At 39.9% G+C, this 11,728-nt stretch overlaps 1 long non-coding RNA gene across 1 annotated transcript; it reads left to right on the top strand.

The window, feature by feature from the left end:
- The first annotated feature begins 9,201 nt into the window (after positions 1–9,201).
- Positions 9,202–9,990, top strand: LOC126198610 (uncharacterized). The gene is made up of 3 exons (XR_007540090.1): positions 9,202–9,369; positions 9,524–9,634; positions 9,794–9,990. It is a non-coding gene; the product is annotated as an uncharacterized LOC126198610 (long non-coding RNA).
- Positions 9,991–11,728: the final 1,738 nt, after the last annotated feature.

Here is an 11,728-nt window from a genome sequence, read left to right as displayed (position 1 = left end):
AGAGATGTCAGTCGAGGCAGAAGTGCAGAGGCAAAGATGTTGTTGAATGACAGGTGAGGTATGAGTGGTGGCAACTTGAAATTAGCGGAGATTGAGGACTGGTGGATAACGGGAAGAGAGGATATATTGAAGAGCAAGTTCCCATCTCCCGAGTTCAGATAGGTTGGTGTTAGTGGGAAGTATCCAGATAACCCGGACCGTGTAACACTGTGCCAAGATGTGCTGGCCGTGCACCAAGGCATGTTTAGCCACAGGGTGATCCTCATTACCAACAAACACTGTCTGCCTGTGTCCATTCATGCGAATGGACAGTTTGTTGCTGGTCATTCCCACATAGAATGCGTCACAGTGTAGGCAGGTCAGTTGGTAGATCACGTGGGTGCTTTCACACGTGGCTCTGACTTTGATCGTGTACACCTTCCGGGTTACAGGACTGGAGTAGGTGGTGGTGGGAGGGTGCATGGGCCAGGTTTTACACCGGGGGCGGTTACAAGGGTAGGAGCCAGAGGGTAGGGAAGGTGGTTTGGGGATTTCATAGGGATGAACTAAGAGGTTACGAAGGTTAGGTGGACGGCGGAAAGACACTCTTGGTGGAGTGGGGAGTATTTCATGAAGGATGGATCTCATTTCAGGGCAGGATTTGAGGAAGTCGTATCCCTGCTGGAGAGCCACATTCAGAGTCTGGTCCAGTCCCGGAAAGTATCCTGTCACAAGTGGGGCACTTTTGTGGTTCTTCTGTGGGAGGTTCTGGGTTTGAGAGGATGAGGAAGTGGCTCTGGTTATTTGCTTCTGTACCAGGTCGGGAGGGTAGTTGCGGGATGCGAAAGCTGTTGTCAGGTTGTTGGTGTAATGCTTCAGGGATTCCCGACTGGAGCAGATTCGTATGCCACGAAGACCTAGGCTGTAGGGAAGGGACCGTTTGATGTGGAATGGGTGGCAGCTGTCGTAATGGAGGTACTGTTGCTTGTTGGTGGGTTTGATGTGGACGGACGTGTGAAGCTGGCCAATGGACAGGTGGAGGTCAACATCAAGGAAAGTGGCATGGGATTTGGAGTAGGACCAGGTGAATCTGATGGAACCAAAGGAGTTGAGGTTGGAGAGGAAATTCTGGAGTTGTTTGTTCTTCACTGTGAGTCCAGATCATGAAGATGTCATCAATAAATCTGTACCAAACTTTGGGTTGGCAGGCTTGGGTAACCAAGAAGGCTTCCTCTAAGTGACCCATGAATAGGTTGGCGTATGAGGGGGCCATCCTGGTACCCATGGCTGTTCCCTTTAATTGTTGGTATGTCTGGCCTTCAAAAGTGAAGAAGTTGTGGGTCAGGATGAAGCTGGCTAAGGTAATAAGGAAAGAGGTTTTAGGTAGGGTGGCAGGTGATTGGCGTGAAAGGAAGTGCTCCATCGCAGCGAGGCCCTGGACGTGCGGGATATTTGTGTATAAGGAAGTGGCATCAATGGTTACAAGGATGGTTTCCGGGGGTAACGGATTGGGTAAGGATTCCAGGCGTTCGAGGAAGTGGTTGGTGTCTTTGATGAAGGATGGGAGACTGCATGTAATGGGTTGAAGGTGTTGATCTACGTAGGCGGAGATACGTTCGGTGGGGGCTTGGTAACCAGCTACAATGGGGCGGCCGGGATGATTGGGTTTATGAATTTTAGGAAGAAGGTAGAAGGTAGGGGTGCGGGGTGTCGGTGGGGTCAGGAGGTTGATGGAGTCAGGTGAAAGGTTTTGTAGGGGGCCTAAGGTTCTGAGGATTCCTTGAAGCTCTGCCTGGACATCAGGAATGGGATTACCTTGGCAAACTTTGTATGTGGTGTTGTCTGAAAGCTGACGCAGTCCCTCAGCCACATACTCCCGACGATCAAGTACCACGGTCGTAGAACCCTTGTCCGCCGGAAGGATGACGATGGACCGGTCAGCCTTCAGATCACGGATAGCCTGGGCTTCAGCAGTGGTGATGTTGGGAGTAGGATTAAGGTTTTTTAAGAAGGATTGAGAGGCAAGGCTGGAAGTCAGAAATTCCTGGAAGGTTTGGAGAGGGTGATTTTGATAACAGAAAGTATGTTCGTATCTTTTATATGTTAAAATTATCTCAGTTGTTTCACTACAAGCTCAATATGGAATACGTGGACAAATGAGTATCTGGATCAGATCATATCTACAAGACAGACAACAAGAAATATTATTAGGTGTTAACAATCTACAAGTAGGAGAAGTAGAGTCTGACTCGGGAACAGTAAATCATGGAGTTCCACAAGGGTCAGTCCTTGGTCCCCCCCTATGATTTTGTATATGATGCATTATATTTCAGGCTAAAATGTGTTATAAGAAATTAATTTGCTACAATCAATATGTACAGCTAAAATTACTCTTCTTTTAGAAATATTTGAAATTACGAAATATCTGGCATACTTAAAATTCCTATTATTATTTATGCAATCTGGTGCTGATTATTAAATTTAGTTATGGATTCATTTAAAAAATAATGATATAACTTGGTGAAGATTCTTCTTTTGTCAAAAAAGTTAGTAAACTCTTTTGCTTTGTAAACTCTTTGGAATTCGGTGAGTACCACTCAAAGTAGTAGTAGTGGGCATGCCTCTGATGGAAGTGGACATTATTTTATATCTGGCAGTAACAATGTAATTTGTGTTGGTATAGAAGTGGAAATTGCAAAGACGGTGTGATACTGAAGGAATGTGACAACAAATAAAATTCCAGAGTAAGACAGGCAAACCTCCAAACATTATTATGTCAACTGAAACCCAAAAAGTTAAAGGAATTTAAGCCTCAAGAATCTACCCCTAGATGTACTGCAGCCAATAACGAGAAAATGAAGATAAGTAAAAAACTTTTTTTTTTTTTTTTTTTTTTTTGTCATCTTATGCCTCTCGAAGATTTTGAAACTTTCGAAGAAACTAAAAAACTTAACGGTGATGCGTGGGTCGGTAAGATTACGATGTTTTTCCTGATGGGCAGCTGGTTGGTAGACATACCAATATAAAAAGCTGTGCAACAATTGCACCAAAGCTGGTATATGACATGGCCCGGCCTCTGATGTGGTAGGATAAGTGTGTGACAGAACTGGAATAGGAAGTGCTGGGTGGGTGAAATAGGCAGTTCCTGCACCTTGGTCTTAAACAGGGATATTATCCTTGTGGCAAGGTGTTCAGATTGGGAGTGGCACAGTGATGGACTAGGATGTTGTGAAGGATTATGAGTGATTGAACAACACTTTAGGAGGGCTTGTAGGATCTTGGGTAGGATGTCCCTCATTTCAGGGCATGATGATAGGTAATCAAAGCCCTGGAAAATTTCTATGCCACTCCCAATCCCCACTCCTTGTGACAATGATCATATTCCTGTGGAAGACCAAGGTGCAAGATCTGCCCAATCCACCCACCAAGCACTTCCTAATCCAGTCCTGCCAGAGAGTTATTCTATTCCATCAGAGGCTGGGCATCCTGTGAAAGCAGCCATCTCATATACCAGCTCTGCTACAACAATTGCACAGCTTTTTATACTAGTATGACTACCAGCCAGCTGTACACCAGGATGAAAGGCCACCACCCACCTGAGGCCAAGAGCAAATTAGATGACACTGTGCCGCAAAATGCAGCTGAACATAACATGCTGGATTTCAATGGCTGCTCCTCTAACCAAGCCTTCTGGATCCTCCCATGAGTACCAGCCTTTCTGAACATGAATCATTCTCTGCTCTCAAAATTATATCTGCCTCTACTTACACTAACATAAAGTCCTCACATCCTTCACCCAATGGTTTCCACCCCCTCTGTCCTATCACCTCCTCCCTATTCTCATCTCCTACCCTCTTTGTATGCTACCCTCTGCCAACACATTAGCTCATCTTTCCCTGCTCCTCTCCCCCACATTGCACCTGATAACAATGTAGTCCTTGCATGCTCTGCCAGACAGTGCTCTTCTGTGCCCTCGCCCTTACTCCTTAAATTGCTACACCTTTCTCTTTCTCCTCCTATTCCCATCCCTGCCCTTTCCAGATTGCTGCTTCCACTCCATGTATCAGTTGCCTTCTGGTCCGAGCTGACAGAAATGGCAGTCGTATGTCCAAGGTATGCGTGCTGATGTGAATGAATGTGTGTGTGTGTGTGTTTCTCTTTCTTTTTCTGACAAAGGCTTAGGCTGAAAGCTAATGTATGAGTGTCTTTTAATTGTGCCTACCTGCAACTTAATATGTCATCTTTATAGTAAGTAGCACTCTTGTCTTTTCCTTATATTTTTGATATTTCAACTTGAGAGTGTCGATTGTTTAATATTTCAATGAAATATAAATATTTCAATGAAAGCTGGTGCCCCCTTCCCCTATCTATTACTCTCTGTGCCTCTGCCCAATAGGGTACACCCCCCACTTTGAGGATGGCTGCTCTAGACATTGTGGGGCGGCGGGTGGAAATATAGTGTTGTTTTTTACATAATGTTTTGTGATGTAGAAAAGATGCATTCCCTGCCGTTTTAACCATATGTGGGGCGGCGGGTGGAATTAATTGTTATATAAAGGTTCCTATTATTTATGCTGTTGTTTTGCCGTTCTCAACACTGGCGCTCTAACTACAATTTTGGCAACCAGAAAGTGATTAGCAAAACGTGAAGCCTGTAATTAGAATTCCTAGTGCCCACTTCATCTGAGAAATACACTTATAGCTACAGATTATAGCTCTGAGGAATTAGGAGATTGTCTGGGATTCATAATCAAAGACGATCGTGGAAAAAACATTCACTATATTCTGAAAGTCACAGATGAAAAAAAGAAAGAATCAACACAATCTGACTAACAGAGCAGTTCAGAGTCTAATGCACTGATGCAACTATAACTGTCCAAATTAAATGTTTAAGTGAATGCTCGCCATAATTTGATGATTAGGTTCATCAAACGCCACACTAAATAATGGTAGAATGTCTGTCCCGCGACGGCACGTGAAAATACGACATACGCAAACTGAAGATAGATAATTAAAGTCATCCCAGAATTAACACTTCACTCGAAAATGATTTCATGGTTACGTGTATCCCGAGTAACTTAATACGGCATCCGAGGCTGTTTATAGCAATGATACCGAAGCGACGCGACTTCCGACACAGATGGTGTGCTATTCAGCGTCTGGAGAGAACTGGGGCCTTACTTCCTCGTGCAGCGTTCTTATATATAAAGCCGCGGTGCGGACAGCTAAGGGAACGCCTGATCAAATCGGCTCTCCCGACTAGCCGCTGGGCTAGCAATGCACCACTTTAAGTTACTGAATAAATCATAGCTTATTTTGCTGATGGCCGATGAAGCTCTCAATTTAAATGTGCATTCAGCACCCAGGTAAGTAATCATAATAAAATTCTGACATGGCTAAGTTAAATATTTTGGGCGAGAGAATTAATTTAATTACACTACACGCAGTAGACGAGCTCTGAACTTGCCCTTTGGAGATATGCTGTCACTATAGTTTTACAGTTATTCAGTTGAAACTTCTCACATCTTTATGGTTATAGTGGATCTCCATTCTACTTAAATATAAACATCCTAGCCTTATTTATTAGCCTACTTAATCTAACTTGCTTCCTTAATTTTTAAGACAAAAACCAGAAAATTATGAATTTCAACTAAAATCTTAATTTGTGAGATCCAAAGTACTGTTTCTATTAAATTATTATGAAAAAGGAATCTAAATATAAATTTTTAAGTCTCTAGCTCTTTTCTGTTGCGCCAATGATCTTTACAGAAAAACGTCCAAATTTCGAAAATGGTTGAAGTTATCGAACTGATATTCAACACATATTAATTTAGTATTACTCCTGACATGCTAGAACCGTTTCATGTTATTTACTTGATTTTAAAAGTATTGCGCAACATTTATGACGTCAGTGCTAGTTACAGCGGACTGGCTGGCACACAATGGAAAGACTGATGTGAATTTACTATGGCGTGAGTAGGCTGCTTCCCTACATCACCCTCTACTTAAATTTTTTTTTTGAATGTTAATGAATGAAAAAAAAATTAATTACAAAAAGGGAAGCAAGAGTACAGCTTAACTCCCTATGAAAAATTAAAATTGAAATATAAACATATAGAAATATTAAAAGAAAACTGATTACCTACTTTAATTATTTAAATTACTGGCATGTTCACTGCCTATTAAGCAATATTATCCCTCAAAATTTAAGCAAAATCAATGAAACACTTTGGCATACATATTGCCTTAGCCAAACAAACACATAAAAATATGTAAAATTATGAAAATCTTAAATCCATTAAATACATTTTTACATACACAAATTCAAAGAAAATAACACAGTTATTCAAGATACATAAACAGATGATTATATCTTAGCAGTCTTTTCTAAACCTGAAAGAAAATTTCACAAATTATTTTTACACATGTGGTTGTAGCCGCTTTGGCTGGCGTTCTACACTTCCATTCACAAGGGTAGAGGAGGGGAAGTTGCTATGGTGTGCGTCCTTCACGTTCACTCTAAATTATATGGGGAAAGGGGAGGGGTCACTGTGAGTTGTGTCCAAGTCACTCCACGCTTTCACACAGCTACCTGGCTGCCATTATCTGGTTTGTCCTGTAGAACAAACAAAAAGAGTGCCTCAGACTCTGTTCACTTAATATGTAAGGGTGGGTCACAATGAAATGGGGATATATACATTTTATCCTTCAATATTTTGCTGGAACAGAGTTAACAGAACTTTTGCAATTTTACTCTCGCAGTTACTTAATTGTCATAAAATCGGTAAACAAATGGTTCAAAACGCCGTTAGTCACGTACTAGAGAAAATTTATGCTCAAGGCATACAATCATGAATCCTATTTAATTTCAGTTTATTATTTCTGGGCTGGAACACTGAACCAATGCTCAGTACATTCCTGATACATTTGTATTTTATTCACTTAGCTGACTCATTCTTAGAGATAGTATGAGTATATTTGATTAGTAGTTGTTTTCTCAGTTTCTTTGTACATGTGAGTAACTTGTGGTAATAGTACAGTTCTGAGTGTTCAAAACACTACGTTTAGTTGACTACAAAATCCACTTATTGGTCCTCTGCTGCTGTGTCAGTTCCACATCTGCAATTATGTACTTACTTCATCGAAGTGTATTTATGCTGAGCTATAAATAATGTTTCACGTCTGCCATTAGGTTACTCAAATATGTTGCTAGTGTATGTACTTATTTAACACTCACTCTATTAACATTTAAAGCATAGGATAGCACATTTATTTCATATCTATAGTGTATTGCAGCTGATCAGCTTGCTCACGTGGCAATCCATTTCCACTCAATCGGACGCTGAAACCACAGGTAGTCTCTCTCGACCTACCACTAAAATGCATTAAGTAATTATGGACGAGCGTAATGCTAAATTCCTTAAACCTATAGGACACCATGAGCTGCTCTGTCTCATCTAACATAAGGGTACCTATGGTCACATTCACACCTCCAACTCATAACCTCAATATGAGTAGGTGTGTTCTGTCACACACTACACCAAAATAATGGCCAGCTCCAACCTTATAAATACTTCAGGGACGTGTCCCTCACGTCTCAACCACAAACACTGTTCAATTCTATTACACTGCCATTCCTTGCTACACAAGGTGAGTTTATTCTTACAACTTGTCTGCATATTTTTCATAACACTGAGCAATCTCTTTTATTATTAATTAGTTAGCTATAATGCATACACTAGGTATCACTACCACTTCAGATCCTGCTTGTACACAAATTTGTACATCTTTTCAAAATATTATTGTGGGACCTGTAACAAATAAAAAATATAATAATAATAATAATAATATATAATAAAATATATATAATAATAATTCGTAATAATAATAATAATAATAATAATTTGTTTTGGATAAGTAATTGAGGGATTAAAATTTACGCCGTGAATTTATCGAGCTTCGCACGTCCGAAGATGTACGGAACGTAGCCAGGGCTCATTATGTATTTTTTTGTAGACAGAGTCTGATATCTGACCTCACCATCAATCATGAAAATGGAGTGACTAAAACTACTAAAACAAAGAAAAACATACGATAAAATAAAACATATATTCATTTTAACATATACATTACGATATAATTGACACTTACGTAAAATTCTAGTTAAATAATGGCAGATCATTCACAAATGAGAGCGACTTATTAATTCTGCGCCTCTATTCTGCAAATAAATATCAATATGGCTAACTGTGGAGCCGCACAAAATATTAAGTCCTTCTAGGACAACGAATAACATGAGAGTGTTGATGCCTACTGGCTGTGACAAGAGAGCGGTGTTAATTGCTTTATTTTGCATTCTCTTGTCTTAAAAAATCGATACATATTATCTAAGTTAACTAAATTAAATATTGTCTGTGCTCGAGTGCAAATGGTTCCTTAAACTGCCCCCCAAATTGCGAGAGCAAAGGTGTACCACCTGCAGCTGAGCAATTTGTTGACGTATTTTCTTTATTTGTCATGTCATGAATCATAAGTTATTACGTATCTTGTTTCACAGATTCAACATACTTAAGATATGATAAAATGTCATTCATCCACACAAATACATAAATAATATTTACATACAAGATCAATGAAAGTAAAAAGAAAAAACAAAAATATTTGATTCCGAGCAGTATTAAACCCGGGTTCTCTAGTATCACAGTCTACTACACTGGCTCAGTGCTATCACTGCTACTACAAACCTAGCTGTCGATGTTATATAACACTTGTACAGAGACTGTAACAAATTTCAGAGTTCGTATTCACTTGTGCTGTTACTTTGTAAAAAATTGTAGGGCATATACTCCATTGTTCTCTTTCACTTCAAAATGTTATTACACATGTTCATTCAATAAATAAAATTAATTATTGGTTTTGTGCATATTCAGAGATATGTGAACACATTCTCTTTAGAATGTCACTTGTCGCTAAAGGTTTATACTATAAGTGATGGGCTAAACTGCGATTTTCCGATATCAGTGATTTCTGTGAATGCTACTTTTCAGTATCTGCTATTCTTAACTGCGATTTGTCGCAGTTAAGAGTCCCAGTTAAGGAACATAGGTCGTGTATCCCTCCGCCACTGCTATTTCTGCGATTTCTGCTACTTCCGCGATTTCTGCTACTTCTGTGACTTCTGCTACTTCTGCGATTTCTGCTACTTCTGCGATTTCTGTGACTTCTGCTACTTCTGCGATTTCTGCTACTTCTGCGATTTCTGTGACTTCTGCTACTTCTGCGATTTCTGTGACTCCTGCTACTTCTGCGATTTCTGCGACTTACTACTGTATGAAAAAGTTACATCTGTCAACACGGAAAATTGCATCGCAACAAACCTGTCATTGGCAAGTATGTTTTACGTTTGTTCTTCCGTTGGCTTTAATTTTGTATTAAAGAAACAACTGTGAAAATATTAATAGTGTATTTAATATGTAAGTAGCCGTACAGTACCGTAATAGTTCGTATTTAGAAAATGAATTCTAACATATTGTTATGTTCACAGGTACCTGAACTACATTTCAGTCACTCAGTAAAGTGATAACTGAAAATATCATTGTCAACAGATCTGAAGAAATTGCCACTGCATCTTTAGACCGTTTTCGTCAGACGAGAGGTTAGTTTCTAAGGGTTTCGATGGACTTAATTACTTCAGTGAGATCGTTCTTGCAAATGTGATATTCATTATAGCAAATATTAGCAATCTACTCTGTCAATTATACTTCTAGTAATTAATGACAGAAAAAATTGTTTAATAATCCTTGTGTTTTTGCAGACACAGTTCTGACTCTGATTACTGGTTGCTGTACGTATCTATCCACATCAAGGCTGTTGGGAGGGACTCGTGAAGATTCAAGACAGCTCTTAGAGGATTTGCAGTTTAAAAGTGAAACAATTGTGAAATAAGTGTGTGAATGATTAAGCTGTGTTTTATCGAAGTTGTTGTGCGATTTTAAAGGAATAATAAATGTCAAATACAGTGAGTGAATAATAAAAATCTCATTTTCCACATGTTTAAGCCGTCCTATACCCATAATTTTCCGCCACTTACTTATTGGTAAACACTTGTTGGAGAGCGACATGCCCCCCCCCCCCCCCCCCCGCCCCCTTTCTCCACAACCTTGGTGTGACACTGACCTGTAACATATCCCGAAGTCTACAATATGCATTTTGAGGCTGTTGATATGAAAGTGGTAAGTACAGATCTTCCAGTTAAATCAGGAATAGCTTAAGTGCATTACTTGAAAGTAACACAGGAAAAGCTTACTTATGTAGGTGGTAGTAGTGTCGGCAAAAAGTTCTTGTGTGTGAAGTTGCCATGTAGAACACCAGGTGTAAAACTTTTCTCCCGAGTCTTGAACTGTGTCGTAACAAAAGTGAGGCATTCATATGACTGTTTTCATTTCTCTACACTTATACAGATGTCTGAGTTCTGCTGTGTTAACATTGCAAAGTCCTGTAGGCATGTGGAGTATTAACCAAAACTGTCATATTAGAAGCAGAATCAAACACATTTGTTACGTTACTTGATATTTTCAGGAGAAAACGGCAATGTTGCTTCTTCTTAATATAATACATTCAGAGTCACAGCAGTATTTGACCAACCATAACTGATGCTGAATGTGCATGTCGTCATATAATATGAAAGGCTTATTTCAATAGTGGCACAAGTCCATTACCTCCACTTTTCTGTCTATAATGCTTCTGAAATTAGTGATCCAAACAAACATAAATAAAGGTTCATCTCTAGCAAGAAGCCATATGCTTGAATATTTCTGGTATCTCAACTGCAGATTTTTCAGCGCTCATTTAACTTTACTATATCTCAAAATTAACAAAAATGGACTTGTACCACTATTGAAATAAGCCCTTCATATGCACACACAGCACATCGATCTCGTGAGGCACAAGGCTCTCATAACGAAGTACGTACGTCGGTCAACAGATGACACTAGGAAAAGTATGTTAACTGCGCTTTTTAGTTGCTACTTGCGACTCTTAGTTGCGATTTGTCACAGAAATCGCAGTTTGACTCGGTAGCGAATAGCGTAGTATGAACTTTGCTCAACAGATGGCAGTGCTAACTGCGCTTTTTAGTTGCTACTTGCGACTCTTAGTTGCGACTTGTCACGGAAATCGCAGTTAGACTCCATAGCGTACCGCAGAGATGGACGTAGTACGAACTTTGACCCACAGATGGCACTGTTAACCGCGCTTTTTAGCTGCTACTTGCGACTCTTAGTTGCGACTTGTCACGGAAATCGCAGTTAGACTCCATAGCGTACTGCAGAGATGGACGTAGTACGAACTTCGGCCAACAGATGCCACTGTTAACCGCGCTTTTTAGTTGCTACTTGCGACTCTTAGTTGCGACTTGTCACTGAAATCGCAGAAAGCAGTGCTAAATTCGACCAATAGATGGCTCACGTCTTTGAATGTGAAATACTACTTGCGACTGCTAACTGTGACTGAAATCGCAGTTAGATTTTGTAAAGTTGCTACTGTGATATCTGTGACTTCTCAGTCACTGCGATTTCTAACAGATACGCGATTTCCTGCCCACCACTAGTTTACACAAACTTGCCTTCAGCTGTTGTTTTGGAATGTCAAATCAATCCAGATTGTTTGAATGAAGCTTCCGTTAACAGAATAAAATGTAGAAAGAAGGTTTAAATGCGAATAATCTGTATTATGGTGACATGATAAATCC

This window comes from Schistocerca nitens, chromosome 8 (genome assembly GCF_023898315.1).
Source record: "Schistocerca nitens isolate TAMUIC-IGC-003100 chromosome 8, iqSchNite1.1, whole genome shotgun sequence".
Classification (NCBI taxonomy): domain Eukaryota; kingdom Metazoa; phylum Arthropoda; class Insecta; order Orthoptera; family Acrididae; genus Schistocerca; species Schistocerca nitens.
Note: the sequence above shows the minus strand (reverse complement) of the source record. Positions and strands in the feature narration are given on the sequence as shown.